Source organism: Triticum dicoccoides, chromosome 2B (assembly GCF_002162155.2).
Source record: "Triticum dicoccoides isolate Atlit2015 ecotype Zavitan chromosome 2B, WEW_v2.0, whole genome shotgun sequence".
In the NCBI taxonomy this organism is placed as follows: Eukaryota; Viridiplantae; Streptophyta; class Magnoliopsida; order Poales; family Poaceae; genus Triticum; species Triticum dicoccoides.
The window spans coordinates 634,524,919-634,537,272 of NC_041383.1; positions in this window are offsets into that span (position 1 = coordinate 634,524,919).

Genomic DNA, 12,354 nt, shown 5'->3' on the forward strand with positions numbered 1-12,354 from the left:
GGGGCGGTGACGGGCCGGGGCGGCGACGCAGGGACGGCGCGACGGGGACGGGCCCGGGGCGGCGACGGAGACGAGGGCGGCGACGGGGACGGGGGCGGCGACGGAGACGAGGGCGGCGACGGGGACGGGGGCGGCGACGGTGACGGAGACGACGGAAACAGAGGAAGAAACAGAGGGAGAGTGAAAATTTCGCAAGTGTTGTTTATATAGGAGGCACCTTTAGTACCGGTTGGAGCCACCAACCGGTACTAAAGGCCTCGCGCTGCCACCCCAAAGTTTAGTCCCACCTCGCCGGGCGAAGGACAGCCGCACTGGTTTATAAACCCAGCCGCGGCTACCACTTCGAACTCCTCTGTATAGCAGGCTTGTGGGCCTAAAATCTGCGTGCTGCCTTGTGAGTCTATTGGGCCTTTAAGGCTTGTAGTTACACACCTGTCGCCTATCAGGCCCATAGGGCAGCGCCCCAATTTTTTTTATAGTTTTTTTCTTTTTTGCTTTCTTTTCTTCTATTTATTTTTGCGTAGTTTTTTGTATAGTTTTTTCTTTTCTGTTATATTTATTTTCTTCTATTTATTTGTGAGTAGTTTTTCATCTAGTTTGCCAAAATTCAACATTTTCAGAGTTCATTTTGTAGTGGGTTTCAATTTCACGGTCATTTTGTAAACGATTGAAAAATAACAAATATAATTTTTTTTTTTCTTTTCTGCTTTATTTTTTCTTCTATTTATTTCTAAGTAGTTTTTTCTTTTCTGCTATATTTATTTTCTTCTATTTATTTTTTAGTAGTTTTTTTATATAGTTTTTTTCTTTTCAGCTATAGTTTTTCTTTGTTTTCTGCTATTTTTTCTTTTCTCCAAAACTTGATGGTCAAAGTCTGGAGGTATAACTTAAAAAAAATAAATGTCGACGTGCAATTAGTTTTTGCCATAACAGAAGAAGTCCGGAGTTGTAATAAGTTATTAAAAATAAAAAAGAGGTGCAATGCTCGTTAATTTGCTTCAAGCCTTTTGGAATAGTGTAAACTGCACTGCGCATAGCTCCGTGCAGTCTACCGTATTCCTGAAGGCTTGAAGCTAAGCAATGTGAGCATTGATCCTCTTCTTCATCGTCTCTGCACTCAGGGCTTATAAACCGCTCCTAGTCCCTCTCACTTTGCGAGGTGGGACTAAAAACAGCTTACGTCTGGTTCATCCATGAACCGGTACTAAAGGTGCTCGTGGGGCCCCAGCCTTACCTGACAGAACCTCATTAGTACCGGTTCGTGGTACGAACCGGCACTAAATGGTGATGGTGGGGCCATAGCCTGACCGGAGGCTGACACAGCCTCTTTAGGTACAAAAAATTACAAACTTTCTGTTAGTGCACGTAGTTTTCAAATTTGAATAGTTTAAATTTTGAATTATTTGAAATTAGTGTGAATTTGTTTGCACATAAAATTTCTTCGCGTTTCAAATGCCAAAACACATAACTACCCTAACTATTACAGAGATTCCCCTCTCGGTGCGAAACACAGAAGAAAGTGATGATAGCTAGTGAAGCCGATCACATCCCAGATCTTTGGGTGTGAAACTTTTTCTTCGCGTGTGTCCCTTTGCGCCGTAACCATGGAAAATCTTCATCATTTAACGGGATGCTCGGGTCAATATTCACTGTGAATGGAGCAATTTCATCAAACTTTTCATAATCTTCTGACTTGTCTGTCTTGTCATCCACTCCCATGATGTTTCTCTTCCCAGAAAGAACTATGTGCCGCTTTGGCTCATCGTACGATGCATTATCTTCCTTATCTTTTCTTTTTCTTGGCTTGGTAGACATGTCCTTCACATAGAAAACCTGTGCCACATCATTGGCTAGGTCGAATGGTTCGTCTGCATACGCAAGATTGTTGAGATCCACTGTTGTCATTCCGTACTGCGGGTCTTCCCTTACCCCGCCTCATGTCATATTGACCCATTTGCACCGAAACAAAGGGACCTTTAAACCACGTCGATAGTCAAGTTCCCATATGTCCTGTATATAACCATAATATGTTTCCTTTCCCGTCTTGGTTTCTGCATCAAAGCGGACACCACTGTTTTGGTTGGTGCTCTTCTTATCTTGGGCGATCGTGTAAAATATATTACCATTTATCTCGTACCCTTTGAAAGTCATTATATTCGAAGATGGTAACTGGGACAGCAAGTACAGGTCATCTTCAATAGAGGTGTCATGCACGGTACGTGTCTGCAACCAGCTGGCGAAACTCCTGGTTTGTTCACGTGTAATCCAGTCATCAGACCGCTCCGAGTGTTTGGAGCGTAGCAAATTCTTGTGTTCATCCATATACGGAGCCACCAAGGCGGAATTCTGTAGAACTATGTAGTGTGCTTCAGTGAGAGAATGTCCGTCCATACATATTATTTGTTCCCCTCCTAGCGTGCCTTTTCCATCCAGTCTACCCTTATGCCGCGATTCAGGAACACCAATCGGCTTAAGGTCAGGAATAAAGTCAATACAAAACTCAATGACCTCCTCATTTTGATGGCCCTTGGAGATGCTTCCTTCTGGCCTAGCACGGTTATGAACATATTTCTTTCGATTTTTCTCCACTGCGACCCGTCAGCGGGTACTCTCAACTTTCCGTCTTTCTTACGGTCTTTTCTGTGCCATTGCATCGCCTTGGCATGCTCTTTGTTTTGGAACAAACGTTTCAACCGTGGTATTATAGGAGAATACCACATCACCTTGGCAGGAATCTTCTTCCTGGGGCGATCACCCTCGACATCACCATGCTCATCGCGGCTGATCTTATAGCGCAATGCACCACATACCGGGCAAGCGTTCAAATCCTCGTACTCACCGCGGTAGAGGATGCAATCATTAGGGCATGCATGTATCTTCTGCACCTCTAACCCTAGAGGGCAGACAGCCTTCTTTGCTTCGTACGTACTCTCGGGCAATTCGTTGTCCTTTGGAAGCATATCCTTTATCATTACCAGCAACTTTCCAAATCCCTTGTCAGATACACCATTCTCTGCCTTCCATTGCAGCAATTCCAGTGTGCTGCCCAGCTTTTTCTTGTCACCTACGCAATTCGGGTACAACAATTTTTTGTGATCCTCTAACATGCGCTGCAACTTCTTCTTCTCCAAATCACTTGCGCAGTTTCTCTTTGCATCGGCAATGGCCCGACCTAGATCATCAACGGGCTCATCTGATGCCTCTTCTTCAGCTTCTTCCCGCATTGCCGGCTCAGCTTCTTCCTGCATTACCGGCTCAGCTTCTTCCCCCATTGTTGTATCATCGTATTCAGGGAACACATGGCCAGGATAGTTGTCGTCGTCCTCTTCTTCTTCATTGTCTTCCATCATAACCCATCTTTCTCCGTGCTTGGTCCAAACATTATAGTGGGGCATGAAACCGGACTCAAACAGGTGGACGTGAATGGTTCTTGACGTAGAGTAATTGCGATCATTCTTACAGCCAGCACATGGACAAGGCATAAAACCATCCGCCCGCTTGTTTGCCTCAGCCGCAAGCAGAAAAGTATGCACGCCCTCAACAAACTGGGGAGAGCATCGGTCATCGTACATCCATTGCCGGCTCATCTTCATTACACAACACCGAATAGACCAAATTAATACAAGTTCATACATAAAGTTCATACAACACTTAAATGCAACAAAAAAATAACTCTCTAGCTAAAGCATTTAAATGCAATAACAAATGCAATCAAGATCGCAACTAAGGTAACAATTGATCCAACAGCATAATGATACCAAGCCTCACTATCGATGGCATATTTTCTAATCTTTCTAATCTTCAAGCGCATTTTCTCCATCTTGATCTTGTGATCATCGACGACATCGGCAACATGCAACTCCAATTCCATCTTCTCCCCCTCAATTCTTTTCAATTTTTCTTTCAAGTACTCATTTTCTCTTTCAACTAAATTTAACCTCTCGACAATAGGGTCGGTTGGAATTTCCGGTTCACATACCTCCTAGATAAAAATATCTATGTCAACTTGATGGGCATAATTTGTCATAAACACGAAATGCAACAAATAGTTTTAAAAGAGAATATACCACATCCGAATCATAACAAGGACGAGGGCCGACGGGGACGGATATCAAAACCATGGCACTATGTATAACAAACAACGTACGGGTAAGATAATTATTATACGAGTAACTATATATCCAAATCACACAAACATCATTTTTTTATATAAAATTTCATGAACAAGAGGCTCACCACAAGGTGGTGCCGGCGACGGGACGGTGCGGGCAATCGACGGTGGTTACGACGGAGATTTAGAAGGCACTAAGTAAACCACACCTACATATGCAAACTAAGTGTTATTTTGACCTCAAATTGCATATAAATCAAATACTACCACATATAATTCCTCCCAAATTACTAAAACCCACAATTAATCACTATATAAACCAATGCAAGAGCTAATCTAGCAATGAGAGATGAAAGGACAAAGTTGCTAACCTTGGTGATCATTTGAATGGATGAGGGCCTGCAAATCTTGACAAATTTGGGGCAAATTTTGTGATGAACTCGAGAGGAAGAAGGGAAGAACAAAAGAGAGGGAGAGGGGAAAGGGAGAAGAACAGAGTGCGGGTGGACGAAGGATTTATATAGGACGACCTTTAGTACCGGTTCGTGCCACGAACCGGTACTAAAGGTGCTGGAAGGGCCCCACTCTGACAACATCCTGCCACCACTCTCATTAGTACTGGTTCGTGGCACGAACCGGTGCTAAAGGTTTGCCACGAACCGGTACTAAAGAGCTCCTCCCGGCTAGCCGTTGGAACTGGCACTAATGGACACATTAGTGCCGGTTCTGTTACAAACCGGGACTAATGTGTCTCACATTTGACCCTTCTTCTACTAGTGTTGACTCCCTTGGTTCCTTTTTCATACGCCTTATTGACAATGACTATTCCCAGGATGATGCGGAGGCCAGTCGTGCAGACCATGTAGAGGTAATCTCTCTTTCCTCCGATTCAGATCTTGTGCCGGTTCAAAAATTTCACCGTGCAGTTCGGAAAGTAAAATACTCTCACCCTCTTGCTCATTTGGATCCGCAATTTTCTTTGAAGACACAGCAAACTAAAGGTCATCACACAACCCGGCACAGTGGCCAGCAAGTCACTTCTTCCGGTTTACCGGATACACCAACCCAAAAGCGTCGTCCAGAGGTTTCTTGTTCTCCCAAAAAATCTTATCCCTTGAAGGGTTGCTTCCGATACCCACTTAATCCGTCTGATTCGAATTACTAGGTGTCTTCCAATTCTTCATCTAGCGGTTCATCAACCACTCAAATGCCTCCCCTCAAGACCGTCCATGGGTAAGTATATTGGCTTTAACTTTGTTTTCTTGCGCCGGTTTACCAACTGACCTCTTGTTTTAATATTATAGCGCCAAAGCCCGTCTAAGCAAGAAAGCAAGAACCAATGTCCCTACTGAAGAGGTTGAACCGGACAGAACTTCAGAAGGTGCTAATAGAGATGATGACATCGTCATTGATGTTTCTGTACCCCAAAGGCAGGATGCCTATGCTGAACCGCCAGAAGTCAACCCGTCCAGTCCTCGTGCTAATCCTCCAAGCCCAGCCAAGGTCGAAGATGTGCCAAGCCCGGCCAGGGACACTGTCAATCTGCCAAACCCATCAAAAGGTGGTGATGATGATGTTGTTATCACTGGTACTGGTCACACTATCCCTGGTAACCCAGTTGCCTTGTCAAAACATACTTCCAAGGAGGAATTTGCTGCTATGGGCAAGGGGAAAGGGAAGAGTGATTTATCCAGCTTCATTAACCTTAGCGCCGAGGAGCTTCATTCCGGATTTTTAAACCACCTATACACAAGCCGGGATTATGAGGCCGGTTTGGTGAACTTAATGAAGGAACGCTATGAGGTAATCTTCAAAAATGCTTTGAAATTTGCTTTGTTTTGTATATCACCTCCATTGTAGCCCCCAAGGGCCGGTTTATCTCTTGAAGATAGACCGGGACTTCGAGATAAAGAACACTTCAACTGAGTAGCCCCCAAGGGCCGGTTTATCTCTTGAAGATAAACCGAGACTTTCTGTCCTTATTAATTGCCTTCACCTTTAACTGATCAATTGTGCATTAGCCCCCAAGTGCCAAGCTTAATACTTGTATTGAGCCTTGGGACTTTGAAATATCCGTTTTAAGAAGCAATCCACATTAGCCCCCAAGTGCCAAGTGTATAACTTGTTATGTGCTTGGGACTTTAACAACTTCATCATCTAACTTTTGCAGACCGATATAAATACCAAAGAATCTCAAATCGCCGATCTTCAAGAAAACATCAAGTCCCAGCAAGAAGAGACCTCTAAAGCCAAAGAGGAGCTAAAGGGTGCTTTGACAGCCATGGAACAATTGAAGGATGGCTTCAAAAATGAACGTACCAACTGGGAAACTGATAAGGCTGCTTTGTTGAAGCGGGCTAAAGACGCCGAAGCAGCTCTTAAACCGGTGGCGGAAGAGCTGACTGGGCTGAAACATCAAGTGAACGCCATGACTTCTGCAATTTTTGGTAAGTACTTTGTAATAGCCTGTTCTGAAATATCTTCAACTCTGGCGGTTTAACATTTAAATTCTTAAACCGTTGCAGGTAATCGCATTGCTCATCTGGGCGCAGATATGCGGATGAAGTTGAAGGCAGCTTACACGTTGATTGAGCAATTGTATACTGGTGCACAACGAGTCATCTGTGCAGCTTCGTACAACAAACCGGCACCAACTTTGATCAAGGATACTTTGGCCAGGCTATCAATGACTCCTGCTCAGATAGAGGAGTTGAAGCGATCTGCTGCCAGGGCTGGTGCTTTGTTAGCACTGACTCGTTCCAAATCATGGATAGCTGACCTGGATCTAATTGATATTGCCAAGGGCTATCCGGATGAACAAGAAAACGGATCAACATTTGATAATGAAGCCCTCAAAGCCCTGACCAAGGAGATGGGTCCAGTAGCAAGTCAATTGGCTGAAGAGGTGAACTTGACTTCTCATCGGTCCTTCTATGATGCCAACAACCATCGAGTTGACACTGCTGTGAAAGAAGTGCAGAATCTTATTCCGCCCACTCGTAAGCACACTTATGCCCATGACGTTGAACCGTCAAATCTTATAAGTGAAGAGGCCGTCTTTCAAGCTCTAACCTGGATTAACTAGACCACCGTTGACTTCCAGCCACTGGGTGGGGAGGAGGAGGTTGAACCGACACCTGAGGATCCATCAACTTCACGTCAACCTGGCGATGAATCTTAATCCGGCAATCAGGTTATTTTCACAGACTTTGTTCTATGTAAGAACAATCATTATTTTGGGCCTCAAAGCGCCTTGTAATAGGCTAGTTTAAAATACTTTGATCTGCGGCACAATACATGACTTTGTTTGATCCGCCATGATATTTGCTCTGCTTGATTATACACTTTGATAATTTCATGCGATCCTGATGTCTGCATAAAAAAAATTGTCCGAGCGGTTTACCGCCGGACGGGTCACAATGCCCAATACAAAGCCTGGTTAATTACCAAAGCGGAATCAAAATATGAAATAAATCATACCTGTGATATTAAATCACTTAGTTGGTTTACCAACTTGGATTTGTAGTAAGGGTGAGAACCCAAATCTGGAGTATTGATAACTCTCACCATGCAGTGCTGGTGCATATGCTAAACCATACCAGATTGTGATAAACGCCGGATGATCATGCTGGCAACATGTAGTCAAAGCCAGTCCGGGTTATGAAACACCGGTTTGATAATAAATATGGTCTGGCAACTTGTAGCTGAAAGCCAAGCCGGGCTAACAAACACCGGGTTATTATGATGACTGAAAAGCCATACTGGGTCAATAGACACCGGTTCAAGATAAATTTTATCAAAGGGTAGAAACTTGGCAAAAAGCAAACAAAAACTGTGTAGTCGAGGCTTTTCAAGGGCTGTCAGGCCCAAATTCGAGGCTTTTCATGGGCTGCCAGGCCGCTGAGTTAAACCATTTTGCAAAGCCTTTTAAGATGGACCTCCAACTAACCAATCGTCATTTTAACTTTGACAAGTTCAGGGTCTGTATAAGATTGACTTGTCAAACGTTCGGCGGGTCGTGCCAGGATTACCTGGATAGGAGTGGCTTACTTGATGAAGGCAGGTTAACCCGGGGTTTTAGGTGAATACACCAGGCTTCTAAGCCGTGCTTGATAGCATATTACAAGGGTACTTTCAAACTCTTTGTTGCAGTGCACAAAGATCCCCCAAGTAACTTTGTGAGCTGTGCTCAATGGGTGCCTATGTTTGAGTTGTGATAGCATCCAGACTCTCTTTGGCCCCTTGGGTGTGAAGCTCCCAAGCTGTATTGTGGCATGATAGCTGGTTTAACAGGTAGTACTCCGTTTTGTCAGCTGAAGCCCCCATGTAACCAAAAGATGTTTGAAGAAAATAGCAGAGGCCCTGCTTATAGCAAGGATGCCGATTTATTATATTGATCATAATATATACATTGTCAAAATATGTACATAAGAGAAGCCTATGGCTGAAGTGTAGTAAGGCCGAAGGAGAGCTATGTTCCATGGCCGCCGGGTCTCCTCCTCAGAACTGCGTGAGTCATCTCGAACGTCAATGAGGTAGTATGATCCATTGTGCAGATTCTTGCTGACCACAAAGGGCCCTTCCCAAGGTGGGGATAACTTGTGCATATCGGTCTGATCCTGGATGAGCCGGAGCACTAAGTCGCCTTCTTGAAAGGTTCTTGTTTTAACTCGGCGGCTGTGATAACGCCGCAGGTCTTGCTGATAAACCGCTGATCGAGCCAAATCCATGTCCCGCTTCTCATCTAACAGGTACAGTGCCTCCTGGCGTGCTTGCTCATTGTCCGCTTCAACATAATTGGCAACCTGGGGCGAGTCATGACGAATATCACTTGGGAGGACGGCCTCTGCCCCGTAAACCATGAAGAAAGGTGTATAACCCGTAGATCGGTTTGGGGTGGTGTTTATGCTCCATAACACAGATGGTAATTCTTCCACCCAACAACCCGACGTCCGCTTCAAAGGAACCATAAGCCGGGGCTTGATACCCTTCAAGATTTCTTGATTAGCTCTCTCAGCTTGACCATTGGACTGGGGGTGAGCCACCGATTCTATATCAAGCCGGATGTGCTCTCTTTGAGAGAAGTCCTCCATCTCACCTTTAGAAAGGTTTGTGCCATTATCCGTGATGATGCTGTGTGGAAAGCCAAAGCGGAAGATAATCTTCCTGAGAAATTGAACCGCCGTAGCTGCATCACACTTGAGAAATTCAACTGCTTTGGGTGACTCTGATAACCTGACTGCTGCTGATTCCCTTGATTATTATGTTGGTTATTACCACCTTGGTTGTTCTGGTTACCCTGATTATTCTGAAATCCAGAGTTTGAACCGCCGCCACCATGAAAACCTGGACCTGAATCGCCCGACGGACCCTGATCATACCAGAAGAGATCAGAGTTTTTGAACTCCTTCATAATGAAACAATCCTTCCAAAGATGTGTTGATGGAACCTCCTTGGTCCCGTGCTTTGGGCAGGGCTAGTTTAATAGACGCTCCAGATTCATACCTCCACCGCGCTGGGGCGGTTTACCTTTACGATGCTGCATATTGGTGGTAGCCACAAAATCTGAATTATCTGCTTTGCGCTTACCATTATTCACATGGCTCGCTTGGTTGTGCTGCTGTCCCTTTGCACCGCCGTTCTTCTTTCCCTTCTCTGGTTTCTCCTCATCAGAATCGGGATCCTTGGTATTATCAGAATCGGCATATTTAACCAAGGCTGCCATAAGTGTTCCCATGTCATTGCAGTGGCATTTGAGCCGTCCCAACTTCATTTTTAGTCACTTAAACCGGCAATTACGCTCCAGTGTTATGATTGCTTGGCCAGCATTAATCCGGTCTGACGAATGCAAAACTTCTGAAACCTAGCGTACCCAATGAGTTGTTGACTCGTTCTCTCCTTGAACATAGGCATCCAGATCCACAATGGACATAGGTTGTTTGCACGTATCTTTGAAATTGGCTATAAACCGGGCCTTCAACTGGTCCCATGACTCGACGGAGTTGGCTGGCAGGTTCTTCAACCAAGTGTGGGTTGTCCCTTCCAACATCATTGTGAAGTATTTTGCACAGGCCGCTTCATCCACATCCAGCATCTCCATTGCCATCTCATAACTTTCAACCCACGCCTCAAGTGGCTGATCAGCGGTGTAATTAGGCACCTTATGTGGACCCTTGAAATCCTTGGGTAGTCACACATTACGGAGAGCCGGAATGAGACATGGTACTCCCCAGGAACTGAAGGCAAGCCCGGTGCCTCGGTCTACTGACGCTGCTGGCTGAACCGGGGCGGGTTGATAACGACCCGCATAGTGCGCTGCTAAAGCGGCCTCCCTTCATGCTCTGCCATTATCCACCACATCCTGAGCATTTACCTCACCGTGCGCCGGATTGGGTCCTTGAGGGACATTACAGCGCCATGCACTGCTGGACACCTCTGGTTCATCTATGTGCCTGCTATAGCTTTTGCTCGGACGGGGGGTTGTATGAATCATGTCTCAGCTGTATGAGTAAGCCTGCTGCAGCACCATAGCAGTCTGAAGAAGATCCCTGGCCCGCCGTGTCTCAACCGCCGCTGGCGATTCACCCTCCATCGGAATAGCTGCCAGCCGGGATGCTGCTGCTATCATGTTATCCAAAGGGGTAGAGAAGTGACCCGGCGGGGGTGTTGTGTACCGCGGCGGGTTGTCAGTTCATCGGGGTGGACCCATCACCTGAGGTTGATCCAGCGCTCCGGTCCTTGGCACGACAGTCCAGTTTACTGCTGCCGGGTTGCTGGTTCCTGCCTCTGGCATATTGAAGAGATTCATCGCATTGTAATCCGTCGGCAAGCGAGACTGATGTCTCCTCCTCAATACTTCATTCGAGGCATTCTGATCCAGCAACAGTCGATAATTCTCGGCCTGAATCCTCTGCGCCTGGGCATCTAAAGCGGCCCGTTCCTCTGCCATCCTGGTTTCCTCAGCTGCCAAGTCTTCCTTGGCCTGAGTTATCTGATCCCGTAGTTTAGTGACCTCTGCGTTATGCCGATCTTGAGTCTCCGGGGTAACTGTTGTGGCCAATAACGTCGTCCAGGCATCCAACAAACCGGACAGAACTTGAGCCGGCCGGCGCGCTGGGCCTCCTGCCCCCGCTGCTGGTCCGGAACCCAATGCCGCCGCAGTAGAATTTTGCAAGGTTGGCTGTGTACCGGCCATGAAGATTGCGACTCATTTTGGCGGTTCAAGAAATTCCGGAATACTAGTGCCATCGGAATACCCTTCGAACACACCGTCATGAACTTGGTACAGGGACTCGGTTTCATCAGTAGATGACTCGCCATCGGAATAAACGGCCGTCTCACCTTCGGACACCAGTTCAGATCCGATCCCATGGACACATCCTACGAACGCATGCTTCATGGAAGGCTGAATCCAGGTGGGACTTGCACGCTGAGCCGTCTCGACGAGGTTGGTGCAGATGTCCGGCTCAGGGCCCGGTTCGCCGATCTTGCCGATGAAAACATGAATTCCACCAAAGGGTACCCGGTACCCGTACTCAATTGAGCCGGCCTCGGGGCCCCATCCTGCGTCGTCGATATAGAGCTTGCCGCGACGACTCTTGGTTATCCGGCCAACCGTGTACCCTTTGAGTCCTTCAAAGCTGCCCTTCAAGAACTCAAAACCATCGTGCGATAGCCCCACGGTGGGCGCCAACTGTCGTGGAAATATCACGTCAGATGTCCTCATGAAAGGACTTAGTCGTGGAGCCATCGGACGGGTTAGCTTGAAGGGGTTAAACCGGACAAAGGACACGAGAGTTTTATACTAGTACGGCCCCTTATGATGAAGGTAAAAGCCTATGTCTAGTTGTGATGGAATTATTGGGGTTTCGATTACCAGGGAGCAAACACGCTTTGCCTGGCTTTCGAGTTGTTGTTTCTTGTCCCTGAACCGCCGCCGGGTCGTCCCTTTATATACACAGGTTGACACCCGGCCGGTTTGCAGAGTTTCGAGGCCGGCTCATACAAGTGGCCGGCTTGGTCTCTGCCTCCCTAACTTACAATACAAGTTATACAACTATGACAGTTTACCACTATGGGCCCTAATCCGCCTTTGGGTTTTGGGCCTCTAAGCTTCATCAGTAAAGCGCCATCTTCCTGGTCTTCATGGGTTTCAATGTAGTTGAGGGTGAACCGGCCCCTCCTGGGCGGTTTACACTCAGTAGTTGTATCACCAACAGATAGTGTGATCAAAGCATATGGTT